The following is an 18,572-nucleotide window of genomic DNA, read 5'->3' on the forward strand; positions in this document are numbered from 1 at the left end:
CAGCTCCTGTTTAAAGTGTGCGCATCCCTAAAATATCAGTGACATCCAGTGCACTTTTTCTGTAGATGGTGTCCGCTGCGGACAGTTAAATTTTCCGCGCCACATCTCCTGTTTACAGTGTGCGCATCCTTAAAATATCAGTGAAATTCAGTGTACCTTTTTCCGTAGACACTGCGAACAGTGACATTACCTGTGGTACCTGTCCAGTATAACGTTTCCTAATCACAAATACCTTTGTAAATTTTTTTGCGCATACACTTCTGCTACTGTACATGTGACATACTTTGAAGCATATATCACATAAAAAAATTAGGAAGACGAACAGTAAGGGACGGGGAAGTGGCCATGAGGCTGATGGTGCATGCAGAGGCCGTGGCCCAGGGCGTGGAGAAACTGTGCCTGCTGCCAGAGCACAAGAAAAACAATCATCCACAATACCTAGCTTCATGTCCCAGTTTGCAGGGCGGCGCAGGACACCACTCTTGAAGTCAGACCAGTGCGACCAGGTGGTCGGTTGGATTGGAGCAGTTAATGCTTCCAGTCGGTTAAGCACCACCCTGTCTTCCAAGTCCAGTCTCAGTAGCCAGGAGTCTGGTTAACAGAATCCTCACCCTGATCCTCCTTCCTCGCACCATGTACAGTCTGGCCAAACAAGTGATCCCATACTCGTATATTCCGAGGACCTCTTTTTATCGCCATTACTTGATTTGGCCCTCTCCCCAAGCACGCTTGAAGAGGGAAATGAGTTCTTGTGCCCTGATTCCCAACCTCTTGAGCATCCACAGTCACAAGAACATGACTGTGGGGAACGGCAATTAGTGTTTAATGAGGTGGATGATGATGAGACAAATTTGCCAATGACTCAACCGCAATTACTGTTTCAAGAGGTTGATGAAGAGGATGAGACACAGTTGTTAATCACTGAGGTTGTGGTTAGGTCAACAAATCAGGAGCATGATCAGAGTGAGGAAGTGGAAGAGGAGGTGGTGGACGATGAGGTCACTGACCCAACCTGGGAAGGTGGAAAGCCGAGCGAGGACAGCAGTACAGAGGGGTAGAGATCTGTAGCACCACAACAGGCTGGAAGAGGAAGTGGGGTGGCAAAAGGGAGAATGCGGGCCACACCAATCAGGCCCGCAACTGTTCCACGGAGCACCCCCTTGCGGAAATCTCCCTTGCCAAGGGGTAGATGTTCTGCAGTATGGGTCTTTTTTGAGGAAAGTGCGGACGACAAAAGAATAGTACTTTGTAACCTGTGCCATACGAAAATGAGCCGGGGCGTGAACACTAGCAACCTCACCACCACCAGCATGATCCGCCACATGGCATCCAAGCACCGTAATAAGTGGAACGAACGCCTGGGTCCACAATCTGTGTCTGCGGGTCAAACCACTGCCTCCTCTTCCCCAATGTTACGTGCTGGCCAATTCCCTGTCGAAGGCACAGGCCTGGATGCCTCCCGCCCTGCACCTGGACCTTCGCAAGCACCATCAGTGGCCACATCCACTTCCGTGCCCCAGCGCAGCATCCAAATGTCCTTACCCCAGGCCTTTGAACGCAATCGAATATACCCAGCCACCCATCCACAGGCCATAGCACTAAATGCACAGCTTTGCAAATTACTAGCCCTGGAAATATTGCCATTTAGGCTTGTGGACACTGAGGCCTTCCGCAGCCTGATGTCGGCAGCCGTCCCGTGTTACGGAGCCCCTAGCCGGCACTATTTTTCAAGGTGTGCCATTCCCGCCTTACACCAACATGTGTCCCGTAACATTACACGTGCTCTGACCAACGCAGTTACTGGGAAGGTCCACTTAACCACAGACACATGGACAAGTGCATTCGACCAGGGACGCTACATTTCCCTGACGGCACACTGGGTGAATGTTGAGGAGGCCGGGAGCGAGTCGCACCCTGGGGTGGCACAGGTGCTACCGAGGCCAAGGATTGCGGGCCCTACGTGGATCAGGGTTTCCGCCAGCACCTACGTTAGTGGCTCCAAACCTCAATTCTCCTCCTCCGCCTCCGCCTCCTCCTCCACTTCCACCTCCGATTTATCTGCATGCAGCACCAGTCAGTCATCAGTCGGTAGCTGGAAGCAATGTAGCACTGCAGTGGGGAAGCGGCAAAAGGCTGTGCTGAGCTGATATGCTTAGGGGACAAACAGCACACCGCCGCAGAGCTGTGGCAGGGGATAAGAGACCAGACTGAGCTGTGGCTCTCGCCATTCAACCTAGAAATAGGCATGGTTGTGTCTGATAATGGCCGTAACTTGGTGGCGGCATTGGAGCTCGGCAAGCTCAGACACATCCCATGCCTAGCACACATATTCAACCTTGTGGTTCAGTGGTTTCTCAAAACCTACCCCAATTTGCCTGAGCTACTGGTGAAGGTGCTCCGCGTGTGTGAACATTTCCGCAAATCATCGACAGCTTCAGCCGGTCTGACAACGCTTGAAATTGCCAGTTCACCGGCTGTTTTGCGACGTGAGCACGCACTGGAACTCCACATTCCACATGTTGGCCAGGCTTTGTGAGCAGCAGAGGGCAGTAGTGGAATACCAGCTGCAACATAGTCATCACCTTTCCAGTCAGCTTCCGCTATTCACAAGCAAGAAGTGGGCATGGATGTCTGACCTCTGTGAGATTTTAAGAAACTTTAAAGAATCAACACAGATGGTGAGCGGCAATTAAGCTATTATCAGCGTAACCATCCCACTTCTGTGTCTATTTAAATGCTCGCTGCTCACAATAAAGGACGACGCTTTGCATGTGGAAGAGGTGGAAATGGGGGAAGACATTACACAGGGTGATAGCCAGACGACCCGCAGTTCGTCTTCTCAGCACGATGAAGAGGAGGAGGAGGAGCAGGAGAGGGTGACCTCCGCTACAGAGGGTAGTACCCATGGAAGTTTAATTCCATCTGTTCAGCGTGGGTGGGCAGAAGAGGAGGAAGAGGATGAGGAGATTGAGAGTGATCTTCCTAATGATGACAGCGAAGTCTTGCCTGTTGATACTCTGGCACACATGGGTGAGTTCATGTTAGGATGCCTTTCCCGCTACCCGCGCGTTATACTCATTTTAGACAACACGGATTACTGGTTGTTCACCCTTCTTGACCTCCGCTATAAAGAGAACTTCTCATCTCCCATTCTTCTGGTGGAGAGGAAGAGCAAAACAGTGCAATACCAGAAGATCCTTGTAGAAAAATTGCTCCAAAAATTTCCATCGGACAACACTGGCGGCATTGTCCGTAGTTCCTTGGCCAACCAAAGAGGAGAGACAAGGGGAACACACAGCAGTTCCAACAAAGGCAGGGCAACACTCTCTAAAGCCTGGGACAGTTTCATGACACCCCGCCAGCACCCTCACCCTGATGCACGACCTATTGTCACAAGGAAGGAAAAATCTTAGAAGATGGTGAAGGAGTACATACTGTAGCAGACCGTGTCAACGTCCTCAATGATCCCTCAGTGCCTTACAACTACTGGTTGTTCAAGCTGGACATGTGGCACGAACTGGCACTTTACGCCATAGAGGTGTTAGCCTGCCCTGCCGCCAGCGTTTTGTCTGAGCGGGTATTTAATGCTGCTGGTGGCATTATAACAGATAAGCTTATCCGCCTGTCAACTGAAAATGCTGACAGGTTGACTCTTATAAAAATGAACAAGGCCTGGATTGACCATGACTTCTCGACTCCATCAGCGGAAAGCTGATGATAAAGGCACTTTAAATGTGTTGTTTATAATGTACTGAATACACTGTATTCCCATGCACCCCTTCCACCAAAAACAAGAGTGTATGGTTGAATCTTCCTTTTCTCATCCTCCTTCTCCTCTTCCATCATATCAACACATGCTTATTCGTCACATATAATGCCCTCCCATATAATGTTTAACAGGGTCAGCTCAGCGGCAGGCCCTCGCATATAATTTTTTAAAGGGGCAGCTCACCAGCAGGCCCTCTTATATAATTTGTTAGAGAGTCAGCTCACCAGCAGGCCCATGCATATAATGTTTTACAGGGTCAGCTCACCAGCAGGCGATCGCATATAATTTTTTAGAGGGTCGGCTCACCAGCAGGCCCTCGCATGTAATGATTGACAGTGTCATCTCACCAGCAGGCCCTCGCATATAATTTTTTTGAGGGTCAGCTCACCAGCAGGCCCTCGCATATAATGTTTTACAGGGTCAGTTCACCAGCAGGCCTTCACCTACAATCTTTTACAGGGTCATCTCACCTGAAGGCCCTGGCATATAATGTTTTAGAGGGTCAGCTCACCTACGAGCCCTCACCTACAACCTTTTAAAGGGTCAGCTCACCAGCAGGCCCGCACCTAATATCTTTTACAGGGTCAGCTCACCAGCAGGCCCTCGCATATAATTTTTTAGAGGGTCAGTTCACCAGCAGGCCTTCGCCTACAATCTTTTACAGGGTCAGCTCACCTGAAGGACCTCGCATATAATATTTTAGAGGGTCAGCTCACCTGCAGGCCCTCACCTACAACCTTTTAAAGGGTCAGCTCACCAGCAGGCCCACACCTAAAATCTTTTACAGGGTCAGCTCACCAGCAAGCCCGCACCTAAAATCTTTTACAGGGTCAGCTCACCAGCAGGCAGCACCTAAAATCTTTTACAGTGTCAGCTCACCAGAAGGCCCTCGCATATAATTTTAACAGGGTCAGCTCACTAGCAGCCCTCGCATATAATTTTTTACAGGGTAAGCTCACCAGTAGGGCTCACCAGCAGGCCCGCACCTAAAATCTTTTACAGGGTCAGCTCACCAGCAGGCCCGCACCTAAAATCTTTTACCGCGTCACCTCACCAGAAGGCCCTTGCATATAATTTTAACATGGTCAGCTCACCAGCAGGCCCTCCCATATAATTTTTTTTACAGGGTAAGCTCACCAGCAGGCCCCACCTAAAATCTTTTACATGGTCAGCTCACCTGCAGGCCCACACCTACAATCTTTTACAGGGTCAGATCACCTGAAGGCCCTCACCTTAATTATACCTAATAGGTAATTTGCACACATACTGCCTTGCTTGGATGTGGTAGCCGTAGCTGTTTCTCAGGCTCCCTCTCCAGAATCAAACCCTGATTCCCCGTTACCCGTATTCATCATGGTTTGCGCTGACAATAACATTGAAAGTTGATAGGCCAGACATCCAAATGGATCGTCGCCGTCACGGGGACGTGCGATCGGCCCCAGGTTATCTAGAGTCACCAAAGCGGCAACAGGCGCTCACCCATAATGTTTTAAATGGTCAGATCAGCAGGCCCTTGCTCCAAATGTTTTTGAGGTTCACCAGCAGGCCATCAATCATAATTTTTCAAGGCTGTGTATGATGCCCTCCTTTATGTGTAATAAAGGGTGTATTGTAGTGCCGGTTCCTTGTAATTTTTGGCAGCCCTTTCACTTTGTGCATAGACCTTATGAGTGTAGTAGTTCCACTACCTGAACAATTGTACCACAATGTGAATGAGGCCCTCCTTTATGTTATAAATAGGTTGTATCGGAGTGCCTAATCCTTGTAATTTTTGGCAGAACTTGAACTTTATATATACAAGTAAATATACAGGAAAGAATGTTTCCTAGCAATTTTTAATCTAAAATCGATTTTATCTTCGGTTTGGTGTGTATTATTATCAGTCTGTAAAAGTTGCGTACTACTCGGACAACATCGTTCCCAGCAGCAACCTGGGAGTCCAAGATGCAATCAGACATCCTCCCCATGGTGTTCCCGAGCCATTTCGGTGGTGTTTCCATCAATTTCTGACCTTTTCCTATGAACCAGGCACCCTCCCCTCTTCAGAACAGGGGGTGCCTGGTTTAATGCTCGGGTTTTCCCATTGACTTTCATTATACTCGGGTGCTCAGCAGAGCACCTGAGCATCCAGATGTGTTTGGCCCGAGCCTTCGAGCACCCGAGAACTATGGTGCTCGATCAACACTACTGCTGGTACTTTGTCATTACTAATGCTGGCTTATGAGCAGAAGGTTGTTGATAACTAACAAATACAGCCCGGGGAAGGTAACCTTCACTACAATTCATATCGTATATATATCTAATGGGCCAAAGAATACATATGTTCGTGGACATGCTTCTTTAAATATTTATAACTTAGTATGTTATGTCTGCAATAATTATTGTTTACCCTTTAACATGCTGGATATTATCTGTTCCATGTTTTCTGCTCAGACATACAGTAGATTAGATGCAGTTTTAATATTGTTTTTTCACTATAAAATTATTTTGATTCATAATATAAAATACATCAGAAAATGTGAAACTGACTAAACAGATTCATAGCATAGTAGGTCAAACCGTAAATTAGAAAATATATGTGATATCTGTACTTTGCTTTAAAAAAAATGACTATCCTCCTAGTTTAAAATAATGATTAAGACTAGTAGGATTTTAAGCTGCCTCCCAAACCCCCTCCTCCTGTAATTAATGCATGTTTTCAGGAACAGCTGTATCAGTTAGTGAATGAGTTGTCCTGACGTCAATCAGCAGATGACTCATCCTGACTAATCCTCATTTGCTAGTGATAGAAAGAACATCCATCGTCTACTGTATATACCTAGTATTAGGACAACTGAGGCAAATTATAATGGTTCGTAAGACTTTCTGATTTGTATTTCCCAGGCATAGACTCTTATAAGTCTTAACATGTATAGCTTGGAAGATAACATGTATAGCTTGGAAGAAAGACGAGACAGAGGGGATATGATAGAAACTTTTAAATACATAAAGGGAATCAACAAGGTAAAAGAGGAGAGAATATTTAAAAGAAGAAAAACTGCTACAAGAGGACATAGTTTTAAATTAGAGGGGCAAAGGTTTAAAAGTAATATCAGGAAGTATTACTTTACTGAGAGAGCAGTGGATGCATGGAATAGCCTACCTGCAGAAGTGGTAGCTGCAAATACAGTGAAGGAGTTTAAGCATGCATGGGATAGGCATAAGGCCATCCTTCATATAAGATAGGGCCAGAGGCTATCCATAGTATTCAGTATATTGGGCAGACTAGATGGGCCAAATGGTTCTTATCTGCCAACACATTCTATAAGCTATAATGCAAGATTTTCATTTCATTAACCCATAGACTGAAAATGCAGGAATGCTTGGCCAAACCACGCATGCATGTGTGTGGGGTTGTCAAGAGGAACAGGAACTCTTGTTTACTCAAAAGCTATTGACGGTGCATGGGCACCTTCAGTTTTTAATTTTCTTTTCTTTAGGATCTACTCATGGCCTTGAAAAAAGGCATTAAAATGGCACCAAGTATCCTTGTCTGTTCACACATTTTTTAAGTATCCCTGTACTTTGAGAAATCCTTTGAAAGCGACATCAAAGGGTTTAATTGTGGGTGCCTTAGTGCTGATACGCACTCTGATCAGTGGAACGAGGAGAAAGAAGCTCTTACATACAGCTGTCTCCTCACTGCAGTAGATGAAAATTGAAATTCTATGAGCAAATCTTGATTTCAACTCTTTTAGCGAGGAAAGAAAGTGCCACCGATCAAAACGTTTGGTATAAAAACATTTTTTGAAAGCACAGGAAAACTTAAATAAATTACATATAGACTGTATTATAAAGTTCCAAATGTCCTGTACTCTTCAAAATATATCTAGATCAATAAGACTTATTTAAGACATCAAGTAACTTTAAAAGATAAAAAGAGGTCAATATAATATTCTGAGTCTTGATGTACATAAGGTTCTTTTGATCTGAAGAAATTTGGATGTTTACAGGTACTTGGAATTAAAATTATTCAGACTTTGGTATAATGTCACTATTTACAGATACTGATAAAACCATATATGTAACTTGTGCAGTTACCCAAGGTTCCATATAGGGTTTACTACCAATTAAAAATAAAAAATAGCACTCCCTACTGTCTATTATGCTGCATGCAAAGGATTGTGCTAATAACTCCATTAGTGACAATCAATGGTGCACTAACCCACTGGTGAGGGATTGTCTGGAGAGTCATCTTTAGGGTGGTCTTTGATCTCATCTAAATAGTAGAAAAAGTAATGCTATTGCTCAGGAGTCTTCCTCTATTTGTGCCCACCCCTGACTATTTATACAATATTAAAATTCTTACTTAGGTTATAAGCTATACAGATAATTGAGTCTTTCACTTGGCATGAATTCTGTCATATCTAGTAATTTTTAAATCTGCTTGGCAAGGCTGGTAATTAGCAAGAAGAAAAAGAAAGTAAAAACTATCCATGAGTGTGTGAAAGGGTCTAATAAACTAACTGCTTCAACTAGGAAGGAACTCTAAAATGTTCACCATTTTAAGGAGTTCAACTTCAGATTCGTCACATCTATATGCCATTTTAGCTGTGTAACCAGGTAATGATAATTTTGACTATTTAGTTTCTGCATTAGTAGACTTGTTTGATTTAACCAACCAACGCAAAATCTATTTCATATTCTCCAATCTTTATCATTAGCTATATGTAGTCATATCTGTGATCCCTAGATTTCATATCACATTTTTTTAATAATGGAAACTAGTATTGTATATATAAAAATAGCAAATTACACTTACCTTAATTTAATTGAAAAATATATGTAGATATTTATATATATTGTTCCCTGGAAAATAATAAGAATAGATGTGTAGCTAATTAGTATAGCAGCCATTAAATGTCAGAACAAAAACGATTAGATCCTTATTACACTACTGTCATCTTTTTTCCCTTCCTGTTTCTCTGGGTGTATTCACAAAGAAGAAACAAATAAGTCCGGGAAGTGGATTGTAACTGAGTCAAACACCATTGAATCTAAGGCTCTAAAAATTCGCCCTAAAAGTAAGTGCCTTATTTTATCCTGATTTTTTTTATATAACGTTAATAATTTGGCCAAATTATATTTTATGATAAAAATTTAATATAAATCCTCACTATATATTTTTGTTGACAAAGACTTATTAGAAATAAAAAATTGACATAACCTTGACATAAATAATCTCTTCTTCACATATCCTAACCTACTTTTTGCCAATTAAATTAATAAACACATCATATTAAGCAGTAAAAATATTTTAATCAAAGTTTTGCATTTACAAAATACTTTTCCTACTTATAATTATTGAAAATGGTAATTTTTAAATTTGTAATAAACATATAAAGCATTTTGTTGCATTTAACTAAATATACTATTTCTGTCATCTTAATGATACTGATTTTTTATTTTTTTTGTGATAATGATTTTCATATTTTTATAAAAAATTACAACTATAATAAATCTTTATTTATATAGTGGCAACATATTTACAAATATAATCAGATAGTACATAGTAACAAACTAATAAGCAATTCAGAAAATCCGAATGAGGGCCCAGCTTGCAAAAGCTTACAATGTATAAGGAAATAAGATTGAAGGAAATGGAAAAAGTACTTGTTTTGTATAATGGTCCAGCATAAGGTAGTAAGCATAAAGTCGATAGGCACAGATATGTTTTTTTTTTAAATCAATTTGACAACCAATTTTTTTTTTTTATACGAAGCTTGAACTAAATATCTCATAGTTTATTTTCTAGAAGCAATAAAAATGACAAGATCATATGTTTCAGAAGTTATTGTATCCAAATAAAATTAAAGAATAAATATGTTAACATTTTATCTCTTTAAGAAGACCAAGTGCTAAAACTATATATAATTTCAAATGCATTTATAACATGGGAAGTACTGTGCCTCTGAAATGTCATTATTGGATGTTATAGGTATATATTAAAGGGAATCTGTCATCTGCAAAACGCATATTAAACCGACCACAGTACCTTACAGTATCCCCCAGTGTGTTGCTAATCATGTTTTTTATTCCTCTTTGTGTTTCTTCATACTTATTAAAAACGCTGTTTTAATGTCCGAGTCAGGCTTGAAGTCAAGGGGGCAGCGGCCTCCTTGCTTCAAGTAAAGCTAAGCCCGCCTCTTACCACTCCTCTACAATTAGATGGACATGCTGCCGTGATCACGCTCTTCTAGCGCATGCGCGGTACGCTGCCTGTTACAACGCGACGGCCAGGCACGCTCGCGATCGAACTGTCCGGCGCATCCGCAGTCAGCAAAATGCAGACGGGTGAGTGAGGATTGCGATGTAACAGGCAGCGTACCGCGCATGCGCTAGAAGAGCGTGATCCCGGCTTCACGGCAGCATGTCCATCTAATTGTAGAGAGGAGGGGTAAGAGGCGGGCTTAGCTTTACTTGAAGCAAGGAGGCCGCTGCCCCCTTGACTTCAAGCCTGACTCGGAGACAGCGCCAACCGACATTAAAACAGCGTTTTTAACAAGTATGAAGAAACACAAAGAGGAAAGAAAAACATGATTAGCAACACAATGGGGGATACTGTAAGGTACTGTGGTCGGTTTAATATGCGTTTTGCAGGTGACAGGTTCCCTTTAAAGAATGTTATGCAAAAATACTTTAAAATATTTGTTTTAATATTGTTTTGATTTTTATATAAAAATGAATCCATTCCTATGTTTCCTTAACAAAATAAAGTGCTAACCACAGTGCAAACATTAACTTGTGAGTTACAATATTAAAATGAAATAATAAATATAATCTGTTCAGATTGAACACTTTAGAATAAACTTCATAGGATCAACATTTTGAGTAGACATTAACAATATATAATACATTGTTAATAAAATGCTATACATTAGAATATATAATATTAATATTTATAGCAATTAGTGGCAGGAGTAGAGCCATGGCAGTCTCATTATGATCTCTAAAAAAAGTAAAAAAATTCTTGAAGGTTAATAATGTCTTGGCAAAATAATGTTTGCAAAGGACAACCAATTATAACAAGTATATGAGTGAATATTTAATTTGGGTTAAACTATGTTTTAATAGAAATACTATAATCAGTTTTTCCCAATGGAATATTTGTTCTCATAACTGTGTTGTATAGTATTATATATATGCCTATCTGTTATGTTAATCTAAACAGTTTTTGGTTTGGCATAGTATAGCAAGGAAAGGGGGAATTTATAAAGACTGATGTTTCTGATGCAAGTCTTAATAAGAAAACACACTGGTGTACGATATACTAGAATTATTAGGAGGCACACACATCCTAATAAATTTAGTGTATCCTCAGGAGGGCCACACTCCAAAAAATGAAATCTACACTGGAGTTTTTTTGCATGCATATGTTAAATGTGTGGTTTTTAGAGATGAGTGAATCGAAGTTGACAAAGTGGAATTCGATCCGAATTTCAGGAAAAATTTGATTCGCACCGAATCCGAATTTCCTCATGCTTCATGGTAACGAATCAAATTTTTTCCTAAAATGGCTGCTGCATGTGTGAGGACATGGAGCAAGGAACTCTGGGAAGGTGGGATCACCCATAATTCCATGCATGCAGCCAATCAGCAGCCAGCCAGCCCTGTGATGTCACAGCCCTATAACTAGCCTCAACCATCTTGGATTCTGCCATTTTCCAGTGTACCTAATGCAGTGCTATAAAAAACTTAATTGTGCTAAAAAAACGATTTACAAGCTCAGGGAAAAATTATTCATTGTCTAGGGAAAGAATAGGAAGAAATTATTCCACAGCATTTATGTTGAACAGAATTCAGTAGGGGAGGTTACAGCCTGGGTAACAGGAACAATCCTATTACACCTTGCTGCATGGACCGGGGATCCAAATTGTCATTATACAGCTCTGTAATTCCAGCAAACAGTTCTTGTTATTGGGGTGTTACAGCCATTAACAGGGTTTATTACAAGGACATTTTTATATATCTTATATGCTGTTGTGCGGTGCAGTTATATGTTCTAAAGCATTTTTTGGCTTGTATTAGTGGAAAAAAAGGACTTATTAGCCGTTGTGTGGTGAAGTGCAAAAATTACAGCCCTTTTTGTCGTGTATTAGAGGCAAAATAAAAATTTAAACACAATGTAATATAAATGCTCACCCGTCTACTGTCAAACAAGGTGCTCAAAGTCTAACTGACTAGTATCAACTTGCCTGGGTGGGGCTAAGCTCCATTCAAGTGAACAGAGCTTAGCCCCGCCCAGGCAAGTTGATACTGGTCGTGACGTCACTGGGCTGGCGGTAAACAGTGAGAAGGCCGTGGCGCTGCTGGAGCACCGCTGCCTTCTCAAACAGCTGATCGGCTGGGGTCCCAGGTGTCGGACCCCTGCCAATCAGATGCTGATGATCTATCCAGAGGATAGATCATCAGTTTAAACAAAGTGCAGAACCCCTTTAAGGTAAAACTGATAGTAAAATAGTGAAGGAATAGTAAAAATGGAGGAAAAGATTAAAAATATAGATGTAAAAAATAAATAAGGATATTTATGTGGGGATATAAATTTGCGCCTCAGAGGATAATAATTGTGATAAAAGAGCAATAATGACTCAGTGGAAAATCTTTTTGATCAGTAGAAAGTCTTTTTGTTCGGAAACTTAATGCAGTCAATGATCTGGAGGGTTGGTAATAGTCAATTCTCCAAGATCTAGTTGTAGTCAATATTCCAAAAATAAAGAATCAATGTTCCAAAGAGTTAATAATTGATCCAGCTGGGGATTCTAGTTGGTCAACAGAAAATGATATAGAAACTGCTGTGGGCCTATGTGGCCAATATTCAGAAGTCTATAGCCGGCAAGTGTTGTATATATCGTTCCTGTGGCGTCCCACAGGAAGACGACACACTGTCTGCTGTTACCTGTCTGATGTCTTCAAAGATCGCTGGCCGATGTCTGTTTTAGCAGCAGTCTCCTCTCCGGGTGTGCAGCAGGGACAGCGTCCATGTGGTGTTGGGCTTTGCGCCCTCACAGCGCTTGGCGTCCCACGTGGTCTTATGTTGACTCGGCGTATCACATGCTGCTGAATGAGTTCAGCATGTCACGTGGTTACTCTATGCTGATAGTCTATGCCGGGGAGGCTGTAGTGGATCTGCGGGCAGTGATTGTATGTGGAAGCACTTCCTGTATTGTCCTTTTACTGTTTGGACATGCGGATATCGTAGTACACCAGTAGTATTTGCTACCAGATATAGTGTGCCAGTCTATCCAACAATATTTCAAAATAAAAATATATTTGCCATTCAGCGGTGCAGTTATATGTTCTAAAGCCCTTTTTGTTGTGTGTTAGTAGCAAAAGTAAAATATATTTGCCATTCAGCGGTGCAGTTATACACTCACCTGAAGAATTATTAGGAACACCTGTTCTATTTCTCATTAATGCAATTATCTAGTCAACCAATCACATGGCAGTTGCTTCAATGCATTTAGGGGTGTGGTCCTGGTCAAGACAATCTCCTGAACTCCAAACTGAATGTCAGAATGGGAAAGAAAGGTGATTTAAGCAATTTTGAGCGTGGCATGGTTGTTGGTGCCAGACGGGCCGGTTTGAGTATTTCACAATCTGCTCAGTTACTGGGATTTTCACGCACAACCATTTCTAGGGTTTACAAAGAATGGTGTGAAAAGGGAAAAACATCCAGTATGCGGCAGTCCTGTGGGCAAAAATGCCTTGTGGATGCTAGAGGTCAGAGGAGAATGGGCCGACTGATTCAAGCTGATAGAAGAGCAACGTTGACTGAAATAACCACTCATTACAACCGAGGTATGCAGCAAAGCATTTGTGAAGCCACAACACGCACAACCTTGAGGCGAATGGGCTACAACAGCAGAAGACACACCGGGTACCACTCATCTCCACTACAAATAGGAAAAAAAGGCTACAATTTGCACAAGCTCACCAAAATTGGACTGTTGAAGACTGTAAAAATGTTGCCTGGTCTGATGAGTCTCGATTTCTGTTGAGACATTCAAATGGTAGAGTCTGAATTTGGCGTAAACAGAATGAGAACATGTATCCATCCTCTGATGGCTACTTTCAGCAGGATAATGCACCATGTCACAAAGCTCGAATCATTTCAAATTGGTTTCTTGAACATGACAATGAGTTCACTGTACTAAAATGGCCCCCACAGTCACCAGATCTCAACCCAATAGAGCATCTTTGGGATGTGGTGGAACGGGAGCTTCGTGCCCTGGATGTGCATCCCTCATATCTCCATCAACTGCAAGATGCTATCCTATCAATATGGGCCAACATTTCTAAAGAATGCTATCAGCACCTTGTTGAATCAATGCCACGTAGAATTAAGGCAGTTCTGAAGGCAAAAGGGGGTCCAGCACCGTATTAGTATGGTGTTCCTAATAATTCTTTAGGTGAGTGTATGTTCTAAAGCCTTTTTGGCATGTATTAGTGGAGAAAAAGAAAAAGGCTTATTAGCCGTTGTGTGTTGAAGTGGGAAAATTATAGCCCTTTTTGGTGTGTATTAGTGGCACAAAAAATAATATTTTCCGTTCAGAGGTGAAGTTCCACTGTGAATTGTGATTTTTATATTATTTTTTTTGGAGTGTATTAATAGGGAAAAGAAAATGGGAAAATTGATGGGTGATTGTAGACTTTCTTCTGTATGAACCAAATTACGTTGATTAGCCATTCATTGGTGAAATGTTTTTGTGAAACAGCCTTTTTTTGGGAAAATTGATGAGTGATTGTAGACATTCTTCTGTATGAACCAAATTAAGTCGATTAACCATTCATTGGTGAAATTTATTTGTGAAACAGCCTTTATGGGGAAAATTGATAGGTGACTGTAGACTTTCTTCTGTATGAACCAAATTACGTTGATTAGCCATTCAGTGGTGAAATTTGTTTGTGATCAACATCAATATAACATCAACACATCAGTATGTATCGAACCATAACACAAACTCCTATATATTAATTCTGCACCACACAAAAAATAATGCATAACATTTTTATTAGTCCAAAATGACGAAATACATATCGTACAAACATTTAAAATGACATATATTAAAGGGAAGCAGGATAGTGGAGAAAAAGAATCCCTACAGTGGTGTAAATAACATGCAGTAATATAGTTCTGCAGGCACTGTGCAAAAAAAGTAGGCCAACTTGATGCATATAATAAGGTGCCAATGGCCTCCTGAGAATTAATCAAGTTGAAAGGTAATAAGGTAGCCATCTAATAGGACAGCCATCTCCCTAAATTGTGGACTGAGAACAGTAATGTAACATAATACCAACCAACCTGGGGGGAATGGCTGTTATACAGCCTTTTTTGGGAAAATTGGTCGGTAGCTCTAACTATGGTCAAGGACAATATATGTCCTTTACGGTCCACTGGGTAAATGTGTCCACACCAGCAACTTGGCCAGGTTGATACATTTGTCTGTCAAGATCTCTGTTTACAGTCAGTAAACGGGAACATCATTTATCGCAATGATATGCAAACACCTACCGATGGGGTGTTAACCCCCAGAAGTAGGTATTAGGCACGAAGGAGCAGTCATTCCCACAGCTCAAAGTATCCTCCCGGAAGCTTGACCTCTGCACGTCGATGGTCTGCATTGCGAATCTTGTCTAAAAGAAAAATCCTGCAGTGCACCCCCTTGGAGGAAACTCTTGACCTGGCACAAGCTGCTTTGCTCATTCACCAACAATGGACTCTGTACAGCGTGACACCGATGTATAATTTCTCATGCACCAGACTTAAAGATTATTCCAAGCACCTGTCTGCCCACATAGCTGACGAGAAGCAGAAGGGTGTTGCCATTGAAGTGGGCTCAGTGCTGAACCTAAAAGCCAAATTTTCCTGTTTACCTAGACTCAAAGGAAAGAACATAGATCCACTGGCTGTGCTCATACAGATTTCATCCAAGCCTTCACTCACCAAGGCAAGCACAGAGGACCGGGTTGTTTGGACAGGTTGGTTCTGTGGGACGTACATGAGGACGATCTATTGGAGGTGTTACCAGAGACATTTACTTGCCTCCCGCTCTTCCTGTATAATGGCACCGAGGCGCTCACGGCTATCGTAGGGACGTGGTTCCAAAGAAACTTTGACTATTGTTTCGGTAATCTGGTGATCAGTTCTCAGGACCTTACGTAGCTAGCAGCGATGTGGACCGGGTATGATGTGTCTGGATCAGTGTCGGCCACAGAGCTTGTTTTTTCTGTGCCCGTCGAACCTTGCATGAACATTTCTTATGCCATCCACACAGAGGACTTCAAGACTTTATGGAATGATATTCATAAATCAAAGGACGAGGTCACATTGGAGAAGGCGGACAATTTATTCCAATATCTTTACTCGCATTTCTTCAGACACTTTATTATCTACTTATCGGCAACCCAGCTCATCAAGGTGACGGCATCTGTGGCATCAGCGCATTGTGAAGTTCCTCAGTAAGGACTAACTAATCCAAGTGCTGGGATTCATCACGGAGCTGACCATCAATAACATCCAGTATTGAACACATGGACGACTCTCATCTCAGACCTTGTCCATAATGTTCGGGACCTCCTGGACATCTTAGATGTCTTAGACATCATCCCTGCAGTGTTTACTACATGTTATAGCACGTCTTACTAGTGATGGACGAACATCGGCAGGGACAGTTTGCAAACATGATCGCACGAACGCAATCAAATGTTCGTGAACCACAAGTTTGCGGCGAGCCCCATTCACTTTAATGGCAGGCGAACCTGAAAAACCTTCAGCTCATATTTGCAGCCACCAAATACTTTGTAGAAGTGTACAAATAGTCCCACAACATGGACAGTGACATAATAGAGGGGGATCAATGACAAAAATTCCAACAAAAAATATGTATCTTAATCAGGGGACATTTTAATGTGTCTTAAAGGGAAATTCTCTGAAATGTGCCCTGTGGGAGCCTAGAAAATTTTTATTTTAGGCCACAGGAGTACGGGCCTTAAAAATTAGGCATTCACCTGACATAAAAGAAATTCTGATTATGTGTCTCGAGGTACATTATGTGGTCAATGGATAAAAATTGTACTGTAGGCCACTGGACTACAGTCCCCAAACATTAGGCATTCACATGACAGAAAAGATCAAGTGATTATGTGGCCGGAGGTATATTATATGGTCAATGGATATCAATTTTACTACAGGCCAGTACAAATACAGGTCAAATACATATGTTTAAAACAAGTAAAAATATAAAATTGGATTAAAAACATGGCTAACAAAATCCCCCCTCTTGAAAAAAAACCTAATGATAATAATTGAAATTCGATAACACAAATGCTGCACTACCCAAATGCACTATATAGAAAGTATATTATTGGTATATAACACCCCTGCTTCAATCAGTTTTTTTGGGGGGCAACTGGTATATCACACCAGTAGAAATGATTTGTTCCAATGTTGTTTGTCCCTATCTGTAGCTGAGGTAACGCAGCAAAACCACAATCAAATGCTGCACTACCCAAATGCACTATATAGAAAGTATATTATTGTTTTATCACACCCTTGTTTCAATCAGTTCTTTTAGGGAGCAACTTGTAGAAGGGAGGGATGGTTAAACAGGTCAATGCAGAGAGCATTTTACTATAAAGCTACACCTCCAGTGCACTTAAGTAGCAGAATCTGGCAGAATAAACGTTCACATACTCCATATTCCTGATAAATATAGGTATGTTTTAGTGATCTCTCTAGCATCTACCCAGTGCCGAGCACAATGGAAGTCAATGGGAGAACCCCAGGCACCCCCTGCTCGGAGGAGAAGAGGGTGTCTGGTTCAGAAAAAAAGGTTAGAAATTCATGGAAACCCCATCAAAATGGTTTGGAAACAGCATTAAGAGGATAGCTGCATGCGTCTTGGGCTCCTATTATCTACGACATACAATAGACCACCAGACAAAGGCTATATGCCAAAAGCCAGGTATGTGCAAGCCATCAATCTATCCATGAGACAGATAACAGGATTAGTTAGCATACCTTGCAATGCCAGTCTTGTGCACCATGAGACATTCAAAACCAGCTCTCATCTGACTGAGAGCCAGTAAGCCTCAAAGTTGCTTCACATCTGTTGGATGGCTTGGGTGGACCTGCGCACCTACATCAATATCATAATGGTGACAAAAAGTTTTATGTTTGCCCTAACATAATATTTAATAACCTTTCTATACAGTTTTGTCATGTAAAAACTAATTTGGGCATATGGGAAAGACATGCAAATGAGCAGAATCTGCCTTGTTTTTCAGCTGAAAAACCATTTGCATGGAAAATTTGCGATCTACACTATTCATGAACAGCGCCATCTATTGGTTTCATAGTCTTATGACAAGACTAAATAGTCTTGTCATAAGACTATTAACCCCTTAGTGACCACCCATACGTGTTTTTACGGCGGTCACTAAGGGGCCTTAGGCTGGGCCGCCGCGTTTTTACGGCAGCCCAGTTTAAGCGCTGCACGGCTCCCCCGTGCAGCGGGGAGCGCGGACCTGGCTTTCACATGAGAGCCGGGTCCCTGCTCTAACAGCCCGGACCGGCAGGAGTGCCGATCCGGGCTGTTTAACCCTTTACATGCCGGGCGCAATGGCGCCCGCTGCATGTAAAGTGGTGACAGAGGGAGCGGACTACCTCTGTCTCCCATCAGCACCCCGAAAATGCGATCACGGGGTGCTGATGTGTTGGGAAGCTTACCTTGCTTCCGATCAGGGGCCCGAGCCTGTCTTCCGT

At 42.0% G+C, this 18,572-nt stretch overlaps 1 protein-coding gene and 1 pseudogene across 1 annotated transcript in view; both read left to right on the forward strand.

Annotated features, from left to right (window-relative positions):
• KCNH8 (potassium voltage-gated channel subfamily H member 8) overlaps positions 1–18,572 on the forward strand; it is a 726,151-nt gene that overhangs the window by 554,151 nt on the left and 153,428 nt on the right. The gene's annotated exons all lie outside the window — the stretch shown is intronic.
• Positions 15,307–16,335, forward strand: LOC121001814 (annotated as a pseudogene).

This window comes from Bufo bufo, chromosome 5 (assembly GCF_905171765.1).
Source record: "Bufo bufo chromosome 5, aBufBuf1.1, whole genome shotgun sequence".
Classification (NCBI taxonomy): Eukaryota; Metazoa; Chordata; class Amphibia; order Anura; family Bufonidae; genus Bufo; species Bufo bufo.